The sequence below is a fragment of the Dermacentor albipictus genome, unplaced genomic scaffold (genome assembly GCF_038994185.2).
Source record: "Dermacentor albipictus isolate Rhodes 1998 colony unplaced genomic scaffold, USDA_Dalb.pri_finalv2 scaffold_13, whole genome shotgun sequence".
In the NCBI taxonomy this organism is placed as follows: Eukaryota; Metazoa; Arthropoda; class Arachnida; order Ixodida; family Ixodidae; genus Dermacentor; species Dermacentor albipictus.
The window spans coordinates 5,501,380-5,522,451 of record NW_027225567.1 but is presented as its reverse complement, the minus strand read 5'-3'; the positions used below and the strand labels follow the sequence as shown (position 1 = coordinate 5,522,451).

Genomic DNA, 21,072 nt, shown 5'->3' with positions numbered 1-21,072 from the left:
TGCAACATTGTGACATGCAGGAAAGACAGTGAACGTGGGCTCCACGGCTGCAATGAGGGTTCTGACCTGATCAACGTTGACTTTCCCCATGACAAGAGACTCTTCATTCACCCTGAAGTATGTCTCCACACACTCAGTGAGGTGCATAATATTTTCGGATGGTGTGCAAAGAGATTGCTTGTCTGGAATGTAGTTCTTGAGTGCCAAAAACCTGTTTTCATTCTTTGCCGGCTGAACCAATAAAGTTGTGCAACTCTCACAGAGCTTGTGCTTTTTCATGATGTTGCGTGCCACATAACCAGCGACATACTGTAGAGACTGTTGTTCTTCAGGCTCAAGGTCTCCTACTTCCTCTGGCATATTTATGTTTTCTAGTTCTTCAGCCAAATCAGGTCGGGAGCAAAGAAAATCTGTTAGCTGAACAGAGTCATCAATGTCGTAAGAGCCATGCCTGCTTGGCTTGAAGAATTGTGCCAGGACAATGACTCTTAAGGTATACTTGAATTCTCGTGCCCTGGGTACGGGCGTCTTAACTCTTATTGTGCTAAATAGGTTCTCGAGCGCGTCTTGGCAGAGGCGACTCAACAGCAGAAATTTCAGATTCTTGCTTTGCACATACAGTTTGCGTAAGTTCAGTGCAGTTGTAGTCGTTATTATTATGCCGGCCTGGACAGGCTTCCATGCTGCATTCGTCTTTCCTTTGTCAATGATGCGGAGGTTCCTGAAGACCTCCATGAAGTCAGTCAGGAAGGTCACAGCTTCCTTTCCCTTTTCAGGGCAGAGGTCGCTCAACGCCATGGTTGGCGTCCGAGATGTCATGAGGGAAAACCACTTGAACACCTGGTCCACGAACCATGCTGTCGTAAGGGCCTCTTCGTCCATTTTGCCCTGCTCGACCAGAAGCCGTAGGGCAGATGCTACTGCATGGTTAAATACAGCATATGCTGTGCCTACATTCATTTTTTCATAATGGCTGGGATTTAAATGCTTTGACTTCAGGCGTGGAGCAAGCTTCAGGCTATGCTTCTCGTCGATCTCACATAGCTGCTCTAGGTACTTCATGGAGACCTGCAGAAGCAGCAAATGATCATTGTCATTTTGCATGTGTAGGCTAATGTAGCATAGTGTATGTTTACAGGTGCCTGCCTCTCATGTAATGCCCTCAAAAAGGGACTCTTGAGTTATATGAATAAATAAATGAAACTGTAAAACCATATTTGTATTTATTTAAGCTGAATCCTATAGATGCTTCACACTGAAGTAAATAATCATTGCAGAAGCAAAAGTTACAACATTTTCCAAATAATTAAACTCCATTGTGCACGCTACGTTGTGAACAGCAATGTAAGATGGTGTGAGACTCGGCAACTTACCTCATTGGATGGCAACTTGTTATTCCGCACTGTGTCGTCGTCTAGAAGGATTCTTTGTTGCCGAACCAGGTGCCCGCGCAAGTTCTTGAGCAGGTGGGGTGCGTCCGCAAGGAAATGGAGGCTACGGTCGTTTCCACATGGATGGGGACAGCTGGTCCTTGGACGACCATACTTTGTGGCCATGATTCCATGCAGCTTCCAGATGGCTTGATTTCCTCCACCCATGTCTGAAGTAATGCAGTCCACTGCTAGACCGATGCTTTCACTGCGCCTGATGATTTCAAATAGCAAGTCCAGTACCTTTGCTGCATCAAAGGATTCACCTGAAATGAAAACAAAATGCTGAAACCTTTCATTTATTTTGCACATTTCACTCATTGGAATATGCATACTGATGCTGTATTTATTGCATTATGCTTCTATTAGTGGTGCCTCTCACCCGCTCCACACTTGGCTGGCGCACAGCCAACATGGCAAGGCGCAAGGCCAAGTCGATAACCGCCTTGCTTCATTTTTTATGCTACATTCTTTCACTCGTCAGCCGCTTAGGAGGTTTAGCAAGCAAGCGACGACAGCGTGTCACCAATGGTCATCACTACATATAGCTACGTAGCATTCTACACAGTACTGACAACTCATTTCAGCTTTATTCTGTGGATTGTCATTGCCTGTGACCCTAGGTGGTCTTAACCGACACCAACTGCATTTTCTGTAAGCCTCCCCTATGCATTAGCTCGCTACCATCCAAGAAAAAGTAGGCAGTTCAGTAAAGATTCTAGGAGGAATGTTGCCACTCTGTGTTACACATCACTGGCACGCAATTCTTCAGGAATTGGCCAAACAGTCTCTGCAGTTATGCGCATAAGAAAAATGAAAACATTGTGTTGTTCCCAACTTTACGTGCAAAAATTCACTTAACACTAACTTTCAACTGCTACTTACCTGTGAAATGATATGCGATGGTCTGCTTCCATCTTGATGCAATTCCGCCAAGCATAAAAACCAAAGCATGTGTCGCCAGTACAGGCTCTGCACTTGGGTCCGAGGAGGGGAGAGTAGGGCGGCCTGAGGGATAATTCAAGAATGCTTATTTGGGGCATAGCAGTGCAGAGCTGTCCAGTATATATCATAAAGTAAGCATGCAGTGTGCTTTATTAGCACAGGAAAGCATCAAAAATAGAAAAACAAATGATGTTGCTGTGCTGGGTTTAGTAGCACATAAGCATCTAAGCCTGTCATGTGCCAAGCTTAAGTGAGTTAAGTTGGACACCACTTTGATAACTTTGTTTATAAGGTATAACAGGTTTCATCGAAAACTACATAAATATAAGATATCCCAAGGATGCTTGAATGGCTTTCTGTGTGTACCTATGCACACACATTTAGTCATTAACGCTTAGATATTCAAATTAGAGCAGTTAAATTAGTTGCATTAATTTTTTTCACATCGCTAAATTAAGTATCACATGCCAGTGCTCATTACTGCATTGGTTTTAGCTGCAAGAGAACTACGCTGCCTGATATGTAAACGGCAGACCACATTTGTTTTTGATGAAGCCTTACCGATGACAGAGCGTGTTGTAATATCATAGTCCAAACCAGGCGTCAGTTGGATTTCGTCCAACATTAGGACTGCATAACGCTCTTCAGAGTTGAATGTTGCCACTTTTGATGCTAAAGGTGGAAACACTTCCTCAAGAATACCTAGAATGACAAGAAAAGAGCCTTTTATTATGTTTGATAGCTTTAACACTAGCCCAAGGGTATTGCAGAAAGCATAGTTAGAGTGTATCTTTGCTAACAAACATGCGTCCTGGAATGATCACGGCTACTTTTCTTTGAAATTCAAAAGTACAAGCTTCAGCCCAGTCGTTTCAAACAACCTCGCTTGTCACTATCAGAGCCTTTATAAAATCTTTTCTAAAAAGATTAGTGCAAGCCTCCTGCTGCCGCCCAATATTTCTAGCTATGCTTGCTATGTGATCATCAGTGAAGTCAGTAGCTAGTCTTGAGTCGCACCTGCAATGTGGAAAATGTTTATTATGGAGCTGCAAACATTACTGCATACCTGGGGTAAACTTGATATCTTCAATATGTTTTTGAAGAGTGCGTTCAGCAGGGAGCGGCCACCCATTACCTCTCAGGTATTCATATCCTCTTCCCCCACAGGCAAGTCGGACCTTCAGAGACTCCTGAATTGTCTTCTGAGTCCATGATGACCCTCTCATTGTTCCCTTTTGCAGGACACGGAGCTGATCTTCTGCAAGCAGTCCACTAAATGATCTTCTCAGGGCGTCACACTCCATTTCCACCCTCGCACGCTTTTTTCTTTCCAAGTTAAGTTGGCGCTTCAGTGTGTCAACTTCATTGAACATGTTGGGAGATGCATCCTCTTGAACATCTGAGGTTTTTGGCACTTCTGTTGCCACATCAGCAGATCCAGTATGCTCCTGTTGCTCTTTTGAAGAGTCCAGACCATCTGCTGTGCTGTCAGCAGCTGCAAAAGTTTTCATAGTGATTTTTTCGTTTCAAACACTTTTTGTGCCCAGACATGCAACCACATTACTTGTAAGTGCTACACTTAAAAGAGCAGTGCCAATGAAATAGTTGAGGTTTCTCTGTTTGGTCACAGTATCAGGCACCGATTCAAATCATTAAAAAGTTACAAGATCAATGCCAGTATACATTCAGGTACGAAATCATCCATTTTGCATTATATGTGGCTACATGATAACCGACCAACAAAGCACTGCTGCAGTGTATGTATGAAAAAAAGTTTCATTTGAGGAAAAATTACCTATTAGCAAGTTTTCCCCTTCAGGTTCAGCCTCTTCAGCCAAGTTGTTTGCTGGCGAACTAGGAAGACGGGCGAATGGCGGCTTTCTGGTTTTCTTTGGCACACGGTGTGCAAAAATGCTTGGCACAGCTTTATACTTTAGCCTCTTCTTCCCATCCACTCTAGGCTTCTCAAAGTCTTCAGCACAAAAGTGGTCCTGCAAATGTTTGTTGTATGGTTAGGAGTGTGATGCTGGTCACAGTAACGCTGGCTGCCCAAGGCGGCTGCCAGGGCTTTATTGAATGAAGCTGTTCGAGACATGTGAAATAAGAAAAAAAACATGGAAGATAGCTGTAATAATAAGTTGAAAGACCCAACTAAAGAGACGAAGAATACGTTATAAAGTTATCAAGGTTTACAAGTTTACACAGTGAAAATTAAAATAGCTCAATTGGGATGTAAACGCGCACGTGACCGCAAACACGCAGCTTCAAGGATTGCTAATATTCAACCCATTTCTATTTTTCTACCAGTGCCAACACAACTGCACAGAAAGCAGCCGTTATGTGGACGCACGACATGCACTGACCATGTTTTTATTGACTGCGATCGTCACAATTTGCGAAAAACAAGTGCCATATGGGTCGAGTGACTCGAAGCGAGAGCGTGCTCACGTGCGCGGGGAAATCATGCGAGTACCTGGTGCACGTGAGGACGCGGAATTCTCGCGCGACAAGTGTGCCTTCGCGTGCCACGAGCACGGAATAACCACGTGTGTTGAGCAATAAAAGCGTACCCGCGTCAAGCGTGCAAGGCGCGAACGATCCCTACAATGAACTCCTATTTTCGTAGCATCGCTAAAACCGCGTGCACTTCGCTTAAATATCTTCTAAAACAGCGCCGAGAAGCACAAGCAAGGTGCACTTACCTCGCACACACGGGTGTTTTTTGTAGGCTTGAAGTTATCCCGGCCGATTCTATGTAGCCAAGCAGAACGACGCTCTCGGTCATTTTTTCCAATCGGAATCGAGAAAAAAGTCTTTCCAGACTCGGTTCGGTTGCTGCATCCGAAGGCACAGCAACCAGGCATGATTTCTTTAGTCAAACGCGAGCGCTACAATCTGAACACAAATAACAAACGTAGGGAACCTGCGCTGCCTGCGCTTTAACTCAGGCGGCCCGCCCGGCGCTTGGAAGGTATATGGCACCCCGGAGGTCACATGGTACGGTTGGGCCAATGAACGCGGCGGCGGCGCGGGGAAAACAAATGCGGTACTCTGAAATTTTTTCTAGTGACTCTAACCCGGGTCGGCTGCGAGCGCTAGCTGCGGTGGCCGCTGGAAACCTAAATCATGTAGCTCAGCCTCCGAGATTTTAGCGGCGTCTGTTGCATTCCCGGAGGCAGGACTCACAATCTCTCGTCAAGCGATTGGTCGAGCGCGCGCCAGCCTAATAATCGTCATTTCCTCCGCAACAGGAAGTGGGTCGGCTGCGAGCGCCGTCTCTCTGCGACTACCCTGAACTAGGGTGGCTAGAATGGGGAGGTGTGAAGACCGGCCTCCGGAAGCTGGCCCCAAAACGCGTTCCTGCCACGTGACGGCGCTGCCGGCCGGGGCGCCGTTTAGGGCGCCGTAGTTTCTCGGGGCGTCTGCATACCTCCGGGCGGGAAAATTATTTGGTAGCGCTTAGTTTTTGCGTTTGAATGCGTTAAAGTCTGACCATACTTTTTTTCTATACATTGTAGATGCTGAGAGAATTTATTTGTTTCGCTGCTCGCATTCCACATGGAAACAGCGAGCACCGACCAACACCGACTACGCAGCCGACACAGCAACGGTTTTTGCGACCACCTCTTGCCGAGATTAGCGCGCTTCTGCCTTACCGAAAATATAGTTCATAAGGCTGTTTCACATGCTGCGACTGCAACGACGAAAATCGGTGCTGTCGCACGCGTCGCAATGCGATTTTTAGATAGGAATTGCCGCGCAAGGCCAGCGCATTGGAATAACCTTGAATGTGTCGCCCGCCCATAAGTCACATATCTGGGATTGTAACATTACTTTAAATGGGGAAGTTCATGCAGTATATCAGCATTGTGGTGAGAAATTCTAGAAAGTACAAAGCGCTTGTGACTTAATACATGTTGATTGGAAATAACACAGTTATTGCATAACATCACATATTTACAAAACGCAGGGCTTAACCTTCTTCGCTTTGTTGTGGATGACACACTGATTTAGGCTTTTGAGGAAAAAGTGAATACGTATTATACAATAAACCCTAGACACCGGTCATGTTAGATCAGCGGAATGCCTCCTGCAGCCAATCTGTGGCACATTGGCTGCTAGAAGCAAGAAATTCCTGACTAAGCGTGCAGTCGCGTAGTGCTAGATGCACAAGTCAACCTGTCCTCGAGTGTCTGAATGAGGTTGTATAGACATGCTGAGTGATACAGAAGCCCCTTCCCCCCAGAGACGCGGTCCCGTATGACAACAGTAGAAGTCGGTCGAGAATACAAAGCTTGGACCATCTGCCGAAAACCCACACTAAAACCAGCCTCTTCCAGAACACAGAAAAGGTACCTATGGCTAATGATGTCTGATGTCGAAAGCCTTCTCCTGATCGAAGGAGCAAAGAATACCGGGAAGTTTCCTGGTATTTCCCTCCAGGAGAAGGTCCCTCACTGCTAAACCATGAAACTGGGTTAAGCGCCCCTGGACACTACATGCCCAGTATGGACCCAAAACAGTGCTGAGCACTGGTGTGTGGCGTACACAGGCACTTTGCTATAAGCTTATAATCGCAGTTCAGACGCTTGATTGGACGCCATGCTCTCAGATCGGAGCTCCTCGACTCGTCCTTACAAAGGAGAGTGATTAACCCCTCTCGTTGAGACGCTGACAAAGTCCCTTCACCGAGTAGCCTGTTCACCAGTGATGTGAACGGCTTCACAAAAAGTATCCAAAATTTAACATAAAATTCGACTGTCAGACCATCGGATCCTGGACTGCGATTGCGCTTCATAGACTTCAAGGCCGAAAATAGCTCGTTCTCCTCTTCTTCTGAGTCGCACGCTTGTCGCGGCTCAGCTGGTGAAGCAAACGGAAATACAGCTGGAGAGGCACACAAGGTCATGTAAAACTGCCTCGCCAGTGCAAGAGCTCCATCTGGTGAGTCGACTATGCTACCATCACTTGGATCTATTAGGGAAAAAAGAGTTGTGTTCTTCCTTGAAAGATGCTTATGTAGGACGTTTCTGCTGCACCACGCTTCCATTTCCCACAGCTCTGCTCAGGCTGTGGCCCTCAAGCCGCCCAGCGTCACTGCAGGAGAATCCGAAGTTCCTTTCGGAGTGAGGCCAGAGCCGAAGCAACACCAGGCCCGCCGGACAGTGGCCTCGAGAGCAGGAGGATCGCGTCGGAGCTAGACGATTTTAATCTCCCCACGCTCCTCGTGCGCTCGAAGTTTGCCCCAAGACCTGAAACACTCACGCACTCTGACCTTCACGTCATCTCATTCTGTGCCACTTAGATTTGCTGTGTTGTGAAGCGATCGAAATTTAGGAAACGCGAGAAAAATACAGCTGCACTATACCGACTACGAGAGTTACTTTGCACTGCACCGTGGCCATAGAATAAAGAACAACTTTAGAGAAGGGAAACTGTACCTTTGGCAGTGGTTCGAAAATAAGCAGCGGCAGCGCATGGAACTAACTTTCGGGGACGCCAGATGACGTTGCTCAATCCGGAAGCGGAAGTGCAAACTTTTTTTTTTTTAGCGCAAAATTTAATATGGCCGTTTTTTGCCGGTCGCGTACGCTGGTACGTGCCGTGCTTGCCCTGCAGGCTATGCGGCATGCCTCAATGCCTTCGCTGCCGCTTAGCTGGTGCGTTCTAATTGCCAAGAGCCTCTACTGACGCTTATACAAACAAGCTACAAGTGAGTGAACAGAACGCGCGACTTTATTGGCAGAAGACAAGCAGTGTACATCCTCGTGCAATAGCAGAAATAAAATTTGCATGTCGAGATACGCTGGAATCATTGACGCGAGCTCGTAAACGGCTCACCGTCGTCGTCGCACGTGGTGGTCAGGTTAACGAGCAAGAACCAGCAGCGGAAACATATTGGACAGAGTGTGCCACTTATTTGCAGCGACAGTCGCCGTTAAAAATGCCCAAATTGCATTGCGAAGCAATTGGGAGACGCAGGCATCTGCTGCCGCAGCCTACACAGCGACATGGGCTACCCCAGATTTTAGCCGTTCACTCCTTTCCAACCTGCACGTTTCTTTTCTTTCGGGGGCCGCTAATGTGTGGCTCACACTTGGTGTCTCACATTGTCTCGCTATGGACAAGTCGCTTTCGTGGGCATCGCCTCCATCAGCTACTTTTGCGGGCCTTTCCACCCATGTAGCTATCAACTTCATACGCATCGGACTATGTAAGCACGTATGCTGGTCTCCGTTCATGCCTAATCGCGGCCGAGAAAGGCCAGAGGCACAATATGCCCATTGCTGCAGCAGGAAAGCGCGAACGGGGAGCACGAATCACGGTGCATGAAAATTGGGAGTCTATGTCGCTGTGCAGGCTGCAGGAGCGAATGCTTACTTCGAGAGACTGCTTCCCAGTGCAACCGACCAGGCCGCAATATTCTAAAAACATAACACTGCGACCATAACCAAGTGACATAACAGCAAAATTAAACAGCAATCAGTCACCGCATGAGGTTCAGACAATACGTTATACATTGGCGACGAACTATATGGCAACAGTGAGCATTCACATACACGGGTCTCTTAGGGTACATTGAGCTGCCTACCTACAGGCGTAGTGCCCGACTTCGTCGCACGTGGTGGTCTACTAACGAGCAACAACCAGCAGCAGAAACAGATTGGACAGAGTGTCCCACCTGTTTGCGGCGACAGTCGCTGTTAAATAAAGATGAGCAATTTGCAGTGCAAAGCAGTCGGGTGACGCAGGCATCTGCTGCCGCAGCCTACACAGTGACATGGACTACCCATCATTTTAGCATTGACACCTTTCCAGCCTGCATGTTTCTTTCTTTTGGAGGCCGCTAATGTGTGGCTCACACTTGGTATCCCACAATGTCTCAATATGGACAAGTCGCTTTCGTGGGCATCACCTTCATCAGCCACTTTTGCGGGCCTTTCCGCCCAACTTCATACAAGTCCGACCATGTAAGCACTTATGCTGGTCTCCGTTCATGCCTAATCGCGGCCGAGAAAGGCCAGAGGCACAATATGCCCATGGCTGCAGCAGGAAAGGGTGAACGGGGAGCACGAATCACGGTGTGCGTAAATTGGGAGTCTATGTCGCTGTGCAGACTGCAGGATCAAATTCTTACTTCGAGAGGCTGCTTCCCAGTTCAACCGACCAGGCCGCAATATTCGAAAAACATAACACTGCGACCATAATCAAGTGACATAACAGCAAAATTAAACAGCAATCAGTCACCGCATGAGGTTCAGACAATACATCATACATTAGCGACGAACCATATGGCAACAGTGAGCATTCACATACACGGGTCTCTTAGGGTACATTGAGCTGCCTACCTACAGGCGTAGTGCCCGACTTCGTCGCACGTGGTGGTCTACTAACGAGCAACAACCAGCAGCAGAAACAGATTGGACAGAGTGTCCCACCTGTTTGCGGCGACAGTCGCTGTTAAAGATGAGCAACTTGCAGTGCAAAGCAGTCGGGTGACGCAGGCATCTGCTGCCGCAGCCTACACAGCGACATGGACTACCCATCATTTTAGCATTGACTCCTTTCCAGCCTGCATGTTTCTTTTCTTTTGGAGGCCGCTAATGTGTGGCTCACACTTGGTGTCCCACATTGTCTCAATATGGACAAGTCGCTTTCGTGGGCATCACCTTCATCGGCCACTTTTGCGGGCCTTTCCACCCAACTTCATACACGTCCGACCATGTAAGCACTTATGCTGGTCTCCGTTCATGCCTAATCGCGGCCGAGAAAGGCCAGAGGCACAATTTGCCCATGGCTGCAGCAGGAAAGGGTGAACGGGGAGCACAAATCACGGTGTGCGTAAATTGGGAGTCTATGTCGCTGTGCAGACTGCAGGATCAAATTCTTACTTCGAGAGGCTTCTTCCCAGTGCAACCAACCAGGCCGCAATATTCGAAAAACATAAAACTGCGACCGTAAGCAAGTGACATAACAGCAAAATTAAACGGCAATCAGTCACCGCTTGAGGTTGACAATACATTATACATTGGCTACGAACCATCTTACAGGCATAATGCTTGCCTTTGTCACATGTGGTGGTCTGGTAACGAGCGACAACCTGCGGTACAAACAGATTGGACAGAGCCTTGCACCTGTTTGAACCAACAGTTGCCGTTGAAGATGAGCAACTTCCATTGCGAAGCAATCAGGTGACGCAGGCATCTGCTGCCGCAACCAACACAGCGACATGGACTACCCGGCATTTTAGCGTTAACTCCTTTCCAACCTGCACATTTATTTTCTTTCGGGGGCCGCTATGTGTGGCTCACACTTTGTGTCCCACTTTGTCGCAATGTGGACAAGTCGCTTTTGTGGGCATCACCTTTGGCAGCCATTCTTGCGGGTCTTTCCACCCATACGGCTATCAACTTCATACACTTCGAACCATGTAAGCACATATGCTGGTCTCCGTTTTGAGCAAATCATGGCCGAGGTAGGCCACAAGCACAATTTGCCCATGGCTGCAGCAGGCCAGAACGAACGGGGCGCACCAGTTACGGTGTGTGTATACTGGGAGTCTATGTCGCTTTGCGGACTGCAGGAGCAAATGCTTACCTCGAGGGACTGCTTACCAATGCAACTGACCAGGCCCCCACATCTGTAACACAGTTACCACAACCAAGTGTGGCAGCAAAACCAGATTCTGCAATCAATCACTTCACTGTAGCTTGCACAAAGACCCAGGCTATCAAGGAAGAGGAGCAATCATCAACGAGACTAGGAATATGGAAAATGAGAAAGCTTGCATTCAAGAGAGAAGCCACTCTGCTCTGCAAGCATTGAAGGCTAAAAACACCAAGAAAAGTAAAATGGTGCATAGCACATGTGCATAGGTTAATGCAAGACGCCTGCCGATGCTGCATCAGCTATTTCAGGAGAGTAATTGCGCATGACAACATACACTAGAAGATACTGCTACAGATATGTTAGGCTGCTAGACAGTGACTGGTATTAAGTATCAGCGAAATATCCAAATATAAAGGTTGACCTTTATATTTGGATGAGGATGAATAACCTCTAACAAAAATGGGCAATGAGAAAGCTTGCATTTATAGAAGAAAAATTACACTTCGCACAAACGGAATTAACATGGCTTGGAAGCTGATTAAGGACGAACTGATGAAACTCAATCTTTTGGCCAGCGTCGTCCGTGCTTGGTCAGATGTTGCAGGTGCATCTGAAGACGAAGAATTTCTAGAAAGTCCTTTTTGAGTTACTTGGATGACTCAGCCAAATGTCCGTGCTGGTGGAATGGTGGCTGAAGCTCTTTGCAGTCTTAACACAGTCCTTTGCAGACTTGATATCTCATCCATATTCTTGTGCATGTGCTTCTTTGTTCTTGGTGTAAAAGCCTTGCAAATTCGGCTCCAGCCCCTTCCTGTTGGTGCAGATAGGAGCTCCTGTGATGACCAAGATGTGCTTGGCATAGACTCTGTTGGGGCAAAACGGTGACACGTGAGATATAGCACAGATTAGCCAAATTTATGTGGGTTTTATATGTTCTAACCAATTATACTGAACCATATATATGAACAAACATTCATATCTGCTGCAAACGGCAAGCCAATACAGCATAGATCAAACATATTTATTTCTGAACCATATGTTGTTTACCTTGTAGTAGTAGCCAATGTCCACACAATGACCTTGTCGTAGCAGGCAGCAGCTTCTGTTTAGTGCGTGGAGTGTGTTGCTTTATACTGGTGCCGTCCTCATTACTGCATGTCTGGAACAGAAATTTTGACTGAATCAGAAATTGAAAAAGCAAAGTTTTGCAATATGAAATGCAAAAAGGTGCGACATATATGTTGTAATGATTTGCGACTACAGAAGACATGCAAATGTACACTGTCTATTCTAGGGTGCTTAAGCAGCATGTTGAATAAATATTGCTATTGCCCATAAAATTGATGTCTGCCTAACTACAATGCATGTCAACAGCGCAAGTACTATTAAGATCACAAATGAGAACATTTGTGGGTTCATTTATGCTCTAGAAGTGATCACACTGCTAGTTACTCAAGCAAATGCATGAAAGTCATGAAGCTATTAGAACTGATGCATTATTTTTTCTCCACGAACGTGATGCACCGCTTCACTACTGCAAAAATAAATGCCCTACGGTAAACCAATCTGAACAGCAAGAACATTTGGAACCAACAAGTACGAAATATGGGTATCATGCTTGCAACTGTTTAATACATTAAATTCTGTACTTTCACTTCATTCTACCAAAGGATTATTCGGTTTTGTGGACGAAAGACGTTGCCGGCCGACTCGAAAAAAAGTTTAATCTGTATATTGATAAGGCTACTCAGTCACCTACAACCACGGCTACAATAACATGAAAAATGAGACGCGCGTTCCGATATCGCTCTTTCTTTCCTGGTTGTGTGTGTAAACCAAACGACAGCCTCGCAAGTAAAGGTTTATTTAGGAAACAGCAACTGAGATCCTCACTGCCCATATGTAATGCAGGATCTAGTTCGTTAACTTGTGCCCGCCTGGAAGGTAATGAGACAGATATTATATAACGATTGAAGCAGCGGTATTAAACGACTCACCGTTATTGCCGTTGTCAGCCGCAGCAAAATCCAGCTCCCGTTTCGATGCAGACCTGTTCCGAATAGCTCACGACCGAAACCCAACTGCCGGGCTTACATGTCCGCTTGCAAACACGTAACTTCACCCCAAGTTACATAGAAGCGCAAGAAACTAGTTTTAGAAACAAAGAAGCAACCAGTCTTGAGTGTACGAACGAATGAATCCGTGCCGCCGTGCACTCGGAAATACCGGTAAAAATTTTAAATCCAGGCCAGAGGTCACGTGAAAGATCGATGATGCTGAACGCTATTTGCGTTCATAATGGCGAAGAAACAATAAACTTACTAACAAAGAGTACAATATCTAATTAGCAATGATAATTTTGCCCTGTTTTTATGTAAAAGAAAATGCTTCGGTAATTGTAAGAGAAAGTTTGTAAGATAAAATTGCGCTTATTACGACGCCTCTACCGGGAAATGTTGGAACTAACGAACGAATCCCGAGGTGATGCTACTAGGTCGGCTTTGTTAGCAGCGGCGCGCGGTCGATTTTTTCGCCCTCTGTGGCCATTAGTTGAACTTGAGAGTGCCGTGGCCTACGAGACAGACAAGCTCACGGCGCGCCCGCGCTAAACCACCCTAGCGGCGCCCCCGACGGAAGCGCCAAATTTTACCCCAGTGGCAGGAACGCGTAGCGGGGCCTCCCTAGGCAATGGCGGCGGCGCCGCGGTCTTCACACCTCCCAATTCTAGCCACCCTACCTGAACTACGGGAACCTCCGCTCCAACGGGAAGACGAGCGACGCGGCAGGCATCTAGTAAAGGAGGCATTGGCCTAGAATGCACTGGCTAGTGTGCCGTGCACCAGCTCTTTTCAAGGGACGAGCGTGGCGCCGCCGGCAATGAATGCCCGCGATGGCCGGCAGAGGTCGCTGCCACACAGGTGGGTGCAGACTGCGCGTGTCGTCTGCTTCGCATATCAGTTTCGCAGTTGTTGCGTCGGTTTCTGTGTTTGCATTTTCAGTGTTATTAAAGCGTTGCGTGTTTGTACTTGGTGTTGTCAAAGAGTGAGTGCGTGGCTGTTATGTTCGTGTGCCTGTCATTGCGAGAACTATGCGGCGGCGGGGAAAAAATGCCGAAGCTGAGACAGTGCAAGGAGAGGACCTGCTTTGTGCCGTTGTGTGGAAGCGGTTACCGCTCGAACAAAGGGCGTGTATCCTTGTTCACTCTACCATCTGATACGAAGCGGCAGCAGAACGGGCAAGAATGATCAGGAGAACGACACAGAAGGCCGGCACCGACTGCTGCGGTTTGTGAAAAACAGTTCGAAAACAGCTTAGTCGAGCGCGCGTTCTCTATCACCGTGAATGACGTTGTCCATGAGATTCCCCGCGATAAAACACGCCCACGGTGGAAGTATTCTTCCATCGTGACCACGCCTGAAACCCTAAGCTATACCCACGATATTTACTGAGTTTGCTAAGCATTCAGCTTACTTTTCCTACCAGGGAAAAAAAAAGAAGAAAAAACGAGCAGTAGTGCTTTGATCTACTATACTGCAGGTTATGTTGCACGATAGATTACTGCCCGAAATTCTTGACCACAATGTGCAGGCTTCCTTTGCGTAAGTAAAGCTGAAGCTAGTACAGACGCTGCTTCATTATTACACTTCCCATTTTGACAATGGAGGCCTTGCTTGTCTATCTTAGCCAGACGTCAACCGTTGTGAAGGCCGGGGAAGATGCTTTTACTGTGTTCTTCAGCAAAAACAAGTTACATGTAGCGAGTATAGCTGATTTTTCAGGTCAGCTGCAGACAGCTGGCCTTTCCCCAACCAGGGTGCCCAGCTGAAAAACCAGCTTTTGACAGCAGTTGCAAAGTTCTTTGTTTTCTTGAGGTTTCGTTTTTTTTTTTTGTAAAAGGCATCAACAAAGAGAGGGAAGCGAAAAGGCAACGGCAGAAGAATGAATGAATGAATGAAAACTTTATTGTTCCACCGAGCTGGGGTGCCCGCCTCTTAACCTACACGTAGGTAGGGGAGGAGGACGAAGCAGTCCCCGCGCGTTGAGGACGGTGAGTCTTCACGGCCTCAACGGCCAGGCGGATTGCTTGACGCTGGTCGTCTTCAGCCTCGCTCTGGAGCAAGGCCTCCCAGGCTTCTCTACTGACAATGTTTTCCTTGGCCCCCGGGGAGCCAGCACACTCCCATATTATATGGTCTAGCGTACCTTTTTGCTTACAAATTTTGCAGAGGGCGTCGTTATAGTCCCTCGTCTGTGTTAAGTAGATCCAATGTAATGTGTAATTGTTTCCCTGGAGGCGTCGCCAAATGCGAGCGTCCTCCAGAGAGAGAGACCGATGCGGAGGCGGAAAGATTCTTCTTTCGGCTTTGTAGTGATCGACAATTTCCCTGTACGTGATCAGGCTATCTTTTATCCCTGGAACTGGCTGCTCTAGAGTTGCCCGGTGGTAGAGTGCTCGGGCGAGCTCATGAGCGGCTTCGTTGCCTGGGACTTCTTCATGGGCTGGTACCCAAATAAAAGTTATGTCCCTCCTGGGAGGGTTTTTGAGTAGAATGTGGAGGGCTTCTTCCGAGATTCTCCCTTTGTTAAAATTTCGGATAGCTAATTTGTTATCGCATAATATTACTCCCGCTTTTGTTCCCGCACAAGCGAGCGCTACTGCAACCTCCTCGGCTGTACAGGCGTCCCTCGTGCACGTGGAGCACGCTATTTTAACGCACCCGTCGCCATCAACCACCGTCGATACCGCAGCCCCGTCTCTGCCGCAAGCGGCGTCCACGTACGCTACGTTATGCGCCGGTGTGTCTTTATTTACTAGAGCCTTAGCCCTGTGAGCTCTCCTCTCTTTGTTGTAGATAGGATGCATATTTTTAGGTAGGGGCGCGATTCGGAAGCGCTTACGCACGTCCAACGGAATGTCTTTCTTGTCAGTCGGGGCACCCCTGTCACATTGAATTCCTACCCATTCCATGATTTTTCTCCCTGTTTTAGACTGGCCTAATCTTTCCAACTGAGACACTCGTACTGCCTCAGTGAGTTCAACTACCCACGAAACACAGAATCTCTTAAAAACTTTTTGAAACGGCTACTAACGGCTATAGACGTCTTGGTCTATGATAAGACTGAAAATAGAATTTCTTCTAAACATAACCTCAGCACTTGGAATATGCTAGTATATATTCTATCTGCGGCAAAAGCCACTACGGGTGTCACTAGAGTCTGTTTTGGTAAACGCATTCAGAATGTCTAACTCAAGAACTTTTCTAGATCTTTTTGTCTAAAAGTGCATAAAATGGCAAACGACGTGTTAAATGTGCGGTTACCGTCGGCCGTCGGCGTTAGCAAATAAAAGACGCTTCAGACAAATCGAACTCGTTCGAAGCAACATAAGTTAATTGGCTTTAATATTAAATAATTTCACACCAGAACTTCAACAATCAAGGGCGTGTTATTGTTTTCCATACGGGACGCGCACACGACGCCTGGAAACCATTCTATGCTCGCGCAGCAGGAGCGAAATCGTGGAGCGAAACGCCGGTGTTGCACAGCGGTGTCACAGAGCCACCGCGCTGCGACCACTTCGGCGGCACAATCCAAATTTGTTGGACATCTCATTCTGTGCTGGATACACTGGGAGGCAGGAAGTTTGAAAAAACGGCCACTGCCGCCCGCTATTTCTCGGTCGTGGGTTCGTTATCCAGTTGTGCGTCATTCTAAGCCGTTCTGTACATTTATACTGGATATTAACTGGAGTCATTTAGATGTGATGATGCTGTGTGCCGTGTGTTTTGCATCAGTGCTTCGTGACATCGGCTGTATTGCGTGTTTTCGCCGACGGCTTACTACCACAATGGCGGGATCTGCGTTCGCCGCCTTCGTGTCTCGGTGCGCCTTTGTACGTCGCACGTTCGGATAACACTTTTTCCGGTAAGTGAAATACATTGTGCTTCGTTTTTCGTCAACAATGTCAATATATTTAGGTGTTACCCGCGGCAATTCTCTGATATATGGGCTCTTCTGCCTTGCGAGTTTTCGTCATTACTTTTATACGAGGGTTCTGCTTGTGTTCAGCCGTTCAGCACTACCGCGCTCCACGACTTCCGCAACAACAGTCAGAGCTTTGCCCTGCTTGTTAGCCTGTGGTTAATGTAGCACGAGCCAACCGAAAGGAGTGCATTCGAAGACGACGCGCTGGCTGTAATGCTTAACCAGGCTGAACTCGCCTTATTTTGTGTCCTTTTGTACTTACGTGTGCGCGCGTGTGTCAGTGACTATGCAGTTTGTAGCTGTCCCACTTTATAGCAAAACAAAAAATATGACTGCAATGTTTACTTCATCTGTACAATTCCAAATTAAATCGTCTGCTGATGTACAAATTTCACTTGTTTTGTTCTAAATAAGCAGCAAAACCTTTAACCTAGTAGGTGCTTCATCTGGGAGTAAAATCACGACAGCTCGGCATTTAGTAATGAATGACTGTGACTGGGTCACCTTATTTGCAATTGCAAATCTGCCTTTCAACTGACTTGATGCTATCTTATTTTGTCCCTTTCACTCTATAGACGGCTGGACATCCTTCTTGTACCTTGGCGCTAGCTGGATGACGGGACCTCATGATCAGTGTAAGCCAATGTACTGTACCCTCTCTGGTCCTCCCAGTGCTTTTTATGTGGGTTAAAGCCAGGGAGCGCTTCGTGGTAAAATAGCTAGTTGGTGTCTCACCAACGGCCATTTTTTGCACTGGTCCATTATAAGCTGCCACTATTATAACCAATTTCTCAGTGCCAGTGTACATACACAGTTCTACTAATAATTAGTTTCCCTAAGCCTTACAAAATTTACCTGTAGGTAGTCATTGCTATGTAAGAACTCGCAAATTAACTCTGCTGTGTCATAGAAGTATTCCATACATGAGTAAAAATTTTCTACAACAGTGTACATTACACCTTGCTTCCCTAATGCACAAATGTATTCAAGCCAGTATTTGATTAGTTTGTTATTCTAAATGTTTTCTGTGTGATTTAGTTTCTTTACAGGAACTTATTGTACAGCATCAGCAAGCAGTCTAATTTAAGATTTATGTGTGCTGTAAAAGGTGTGCTTTGCCGCTAGAAATGATAAACATGGGCCAAGGCTTCTATACAAGGACAAACTCCAATTTTGCTCTACCACCATCAGCACTTGGCTGGTGCTTGCAAAATGAATCACATCAAGTAGCTTGTGCCAGACTGTTTTTTAACCTTATTGTGAGGAGATCACAAAGTGATCTGTGGAGGCGCCTGCGTCTGAGATATAGATTGCGCTGCAACATATGTGCATGTAGAACAAGCATGATGCTGAGGGTTCCAGCAGTTTGCAGAGGTGCTTTTAAAATTTTGTCATGACTGCAATTTTACCTGTGCTGTTTTTTTATCACCTATTTCAATAATATCATTGGAGGTGTTATCAGAATTTATCACTTTATTTGCCCTGGCCCACTAGCTTGCCACATTTGCCTTTTCACTAGGTGGGCAATTATTCTGCATGGACCATTACTTCAATACACCTTTTTGTGTGCAGTGGCTTCTCAGTTGTAAGTCAGCATAGATGCTCAGAATTACCTGAGGCTATAGATACATTGATAATTTGCCACCTATACGAATAACTTTGCACTTTCTCATGTAAACAGCATGTTAACACTTACAAGATACTTTCAACTTTGTATGACGCATCATCCAAGGTGTTGCGTCATTTGTGTGAGGTATTGCCCGAAGCCAATTGGGGTCACTTGAAGATATATCAACAAAAGTGATTGATCCAGCTAGGAGTATTGCTTTGGAACACTACTTTATCACCAGTCCTCCTTTGCATGCTACCTGCTTACTCTGTACTGTGTCATGTTTAAGTTTGAAAGAAAGGCAACAGCTAGGCAGCGCAAAATGCCAAACTTGCTTTTAGTTCAACAATATAAGACGCTATTAACTTTTTAATTAACTTAGTACATCATTTACCTGCAGAGTGAATTACTGTTTTAAACTTATTATATTTTGCAGGAAGCTCCTCAAACTTGTTTGACAGGTTTATAAGTGGCTTTTTAGCCACAAAACACCATACAATAATTTAAAGGCTGACTTTGACTCTGCTATGCAACTTAATGACTATATGCCAGGAACAAGGTCTCTGAGTTGGGGCACTGGCTAACACTCCCAGCGTTCTACTAGGACACATAAATACCCAAGAAAGTGGATGGGAAAACGACGCCGCTGTAGCTCAATTGGTAGAGCATAGCACGCGAAATGCGAAGGTTGTGGGTTCAGTTCCCATCTGTGGCAAGGTGTTTTTTCATCCACTTTAATTTCCATTAATTTATCATTTTTTATTTAATTTATTAAGCACAAGTAATTTCCCCTATGTTGTCCTTGGTGTCAGTGTTTGTTGGCTTCTCATGATAGGAAATATACTAGTCATTTTAAACATCATCGCATACATACCTTAAGATACCCGTAATTTAAGAGAAAGGAGTGCTTAAATTTATTTTTAATGTAAGCCAAACTTCTTACTTAGCACATATTGCTAATTGAAGTTCCAATTTCAACATTCCCATTTCCTCCCTTGCCATTTTTTTCCTGTTCTGTGCAGGTATTGCTTTCCTATGTCTACAAGAACTGTCACGGGTGGCCTGTGACAGCAAGCTTTTGTGGGCAGCCAGTGCTCTCCTAGGAAGGCTGGCCTACTCTGGCAGCGGCGGCAATCATCTTCAAGATTTATCCATGATCAGCTTTGCTGCTATTTGTCACTCTTGTTAATTACACTTTGTGCATCTTTTCTAGTTTATTAGGTAATAAAGTATGAGTATGCGACATGGTGTGAAGTTGTGCCTTGCTGCATTTTCACTTGCAATCACCTTTTATGCATGAAAAGGTCATTATACAATTTATGAAAAAAAAATAACAGCATATTATAATTTATCTTTCAGTTCTTGTAACATGCAACATACAAGGAATTCACTAATGGATGGTATGCCGAAGAACTGGCCATTATTTCTGCGTGATGCTGTGCAAGCATGTGGCGTTACCTTACAAGAGGCACCTAGAAAGTAAGTTACAATTTACTTTTAAATGAAGCATGGACATCAGAAAAAAATATATTTATATTGCTAGTTAGAGTGGTTCGCAGAGTGTTTTTCCAGGTGTGTGCTATCTTTTATTTCTTAACTCATTGCAGCACAGTGTTCTGTTTCGTATACTGGTGTAAGGCTGTTGTGCCCCCTGTAGCTGAAACCAGGATGTAATTTTTGCCTGAACTGCAGCATCACTGACAAAATTTTTCTTTGCTAGAAACTATTTCAATTTGGTGGAGACCCAGCAGGGCGAAGTTTTGTCAATAATGACGTGTTTCACGCAGAGATGTTCTTGTTTAGGTCAATGAGTGAACATTGGAATCATAGCATACTATACAGATCTTGTTTGATTTGCAAAATAATTCTGACAGGTGGCATTCAATTTATTGGTCTAATTAAAAAGCACAAATTGACCAATGAGGCTGTACTAAACTATTCCCATGGTTCACATCTGGAAAAACTACCTCTGCATCACTCTATCCGACAGTATAAACTTTTTTTTCTGATGTCCATGCCTCGTTTAAAATAAATTGTAACTGTGGGCAAACGTCGTGTTACTGTAAGAGCTGCCGCAAAAATTTGGGGGAATGTCTAATAAAAGTCTTCAGTTGTTCTTGTCAAGCTGTCCATTAGGCAACTTTTAGCGTAACTTTAGCAGGGCTTACTGAAGTACTTCTAGACGTCCATGGCTACAAAATGTCTTGATCAAGACAGCTACTAGGCTTTTGAATTAGCCGTTGAAGACATCTTTTAGACATCAAATAGCTGCTTGCGTGTTTCGTGGGTAGCGTGTTGTGTACCCCCATTTTGAGGATGAGGTCTGTCGAGGTCGAGTCTGGGAGCCCTAGGGCTCTCTTAACGCTCTTCCTAATGATCGCATCTATTTTATCCTTTTCTTCTCGTCTAAACACAAGATACGGTGTGGCATACGCTATACGGCTGGTAATAGAGACTTTTAGCTTGTACGCTATTCCGGTAAACGGGAGCGGT

At 45.8% G+C, this 21,072-nt stretch overlaps 1 long non-coding RNA gene across 1 annotated transcript; it reads left to right on the top strand.

Annotated features, from left to right (window-relative positions):
* The first annotated feature begins 16,769 nt into the window (after positions 1-16,769).
* On the top strand, positions 16,770-19,696 carry LOC135920374 (uncharacterized). Its single transcript, XR_010570241.2, has 3 exons — positions 16,770-16,910; positions 17,546-17,605; positions 19,602-19,696. It is a non-coding gene; the product is annotated as an uncharacterized lncRNA (long non-coding RNA).
* The last annotated feature ends 1,376 nt before the right edge of the window (positions 19,697-21,072 follow it).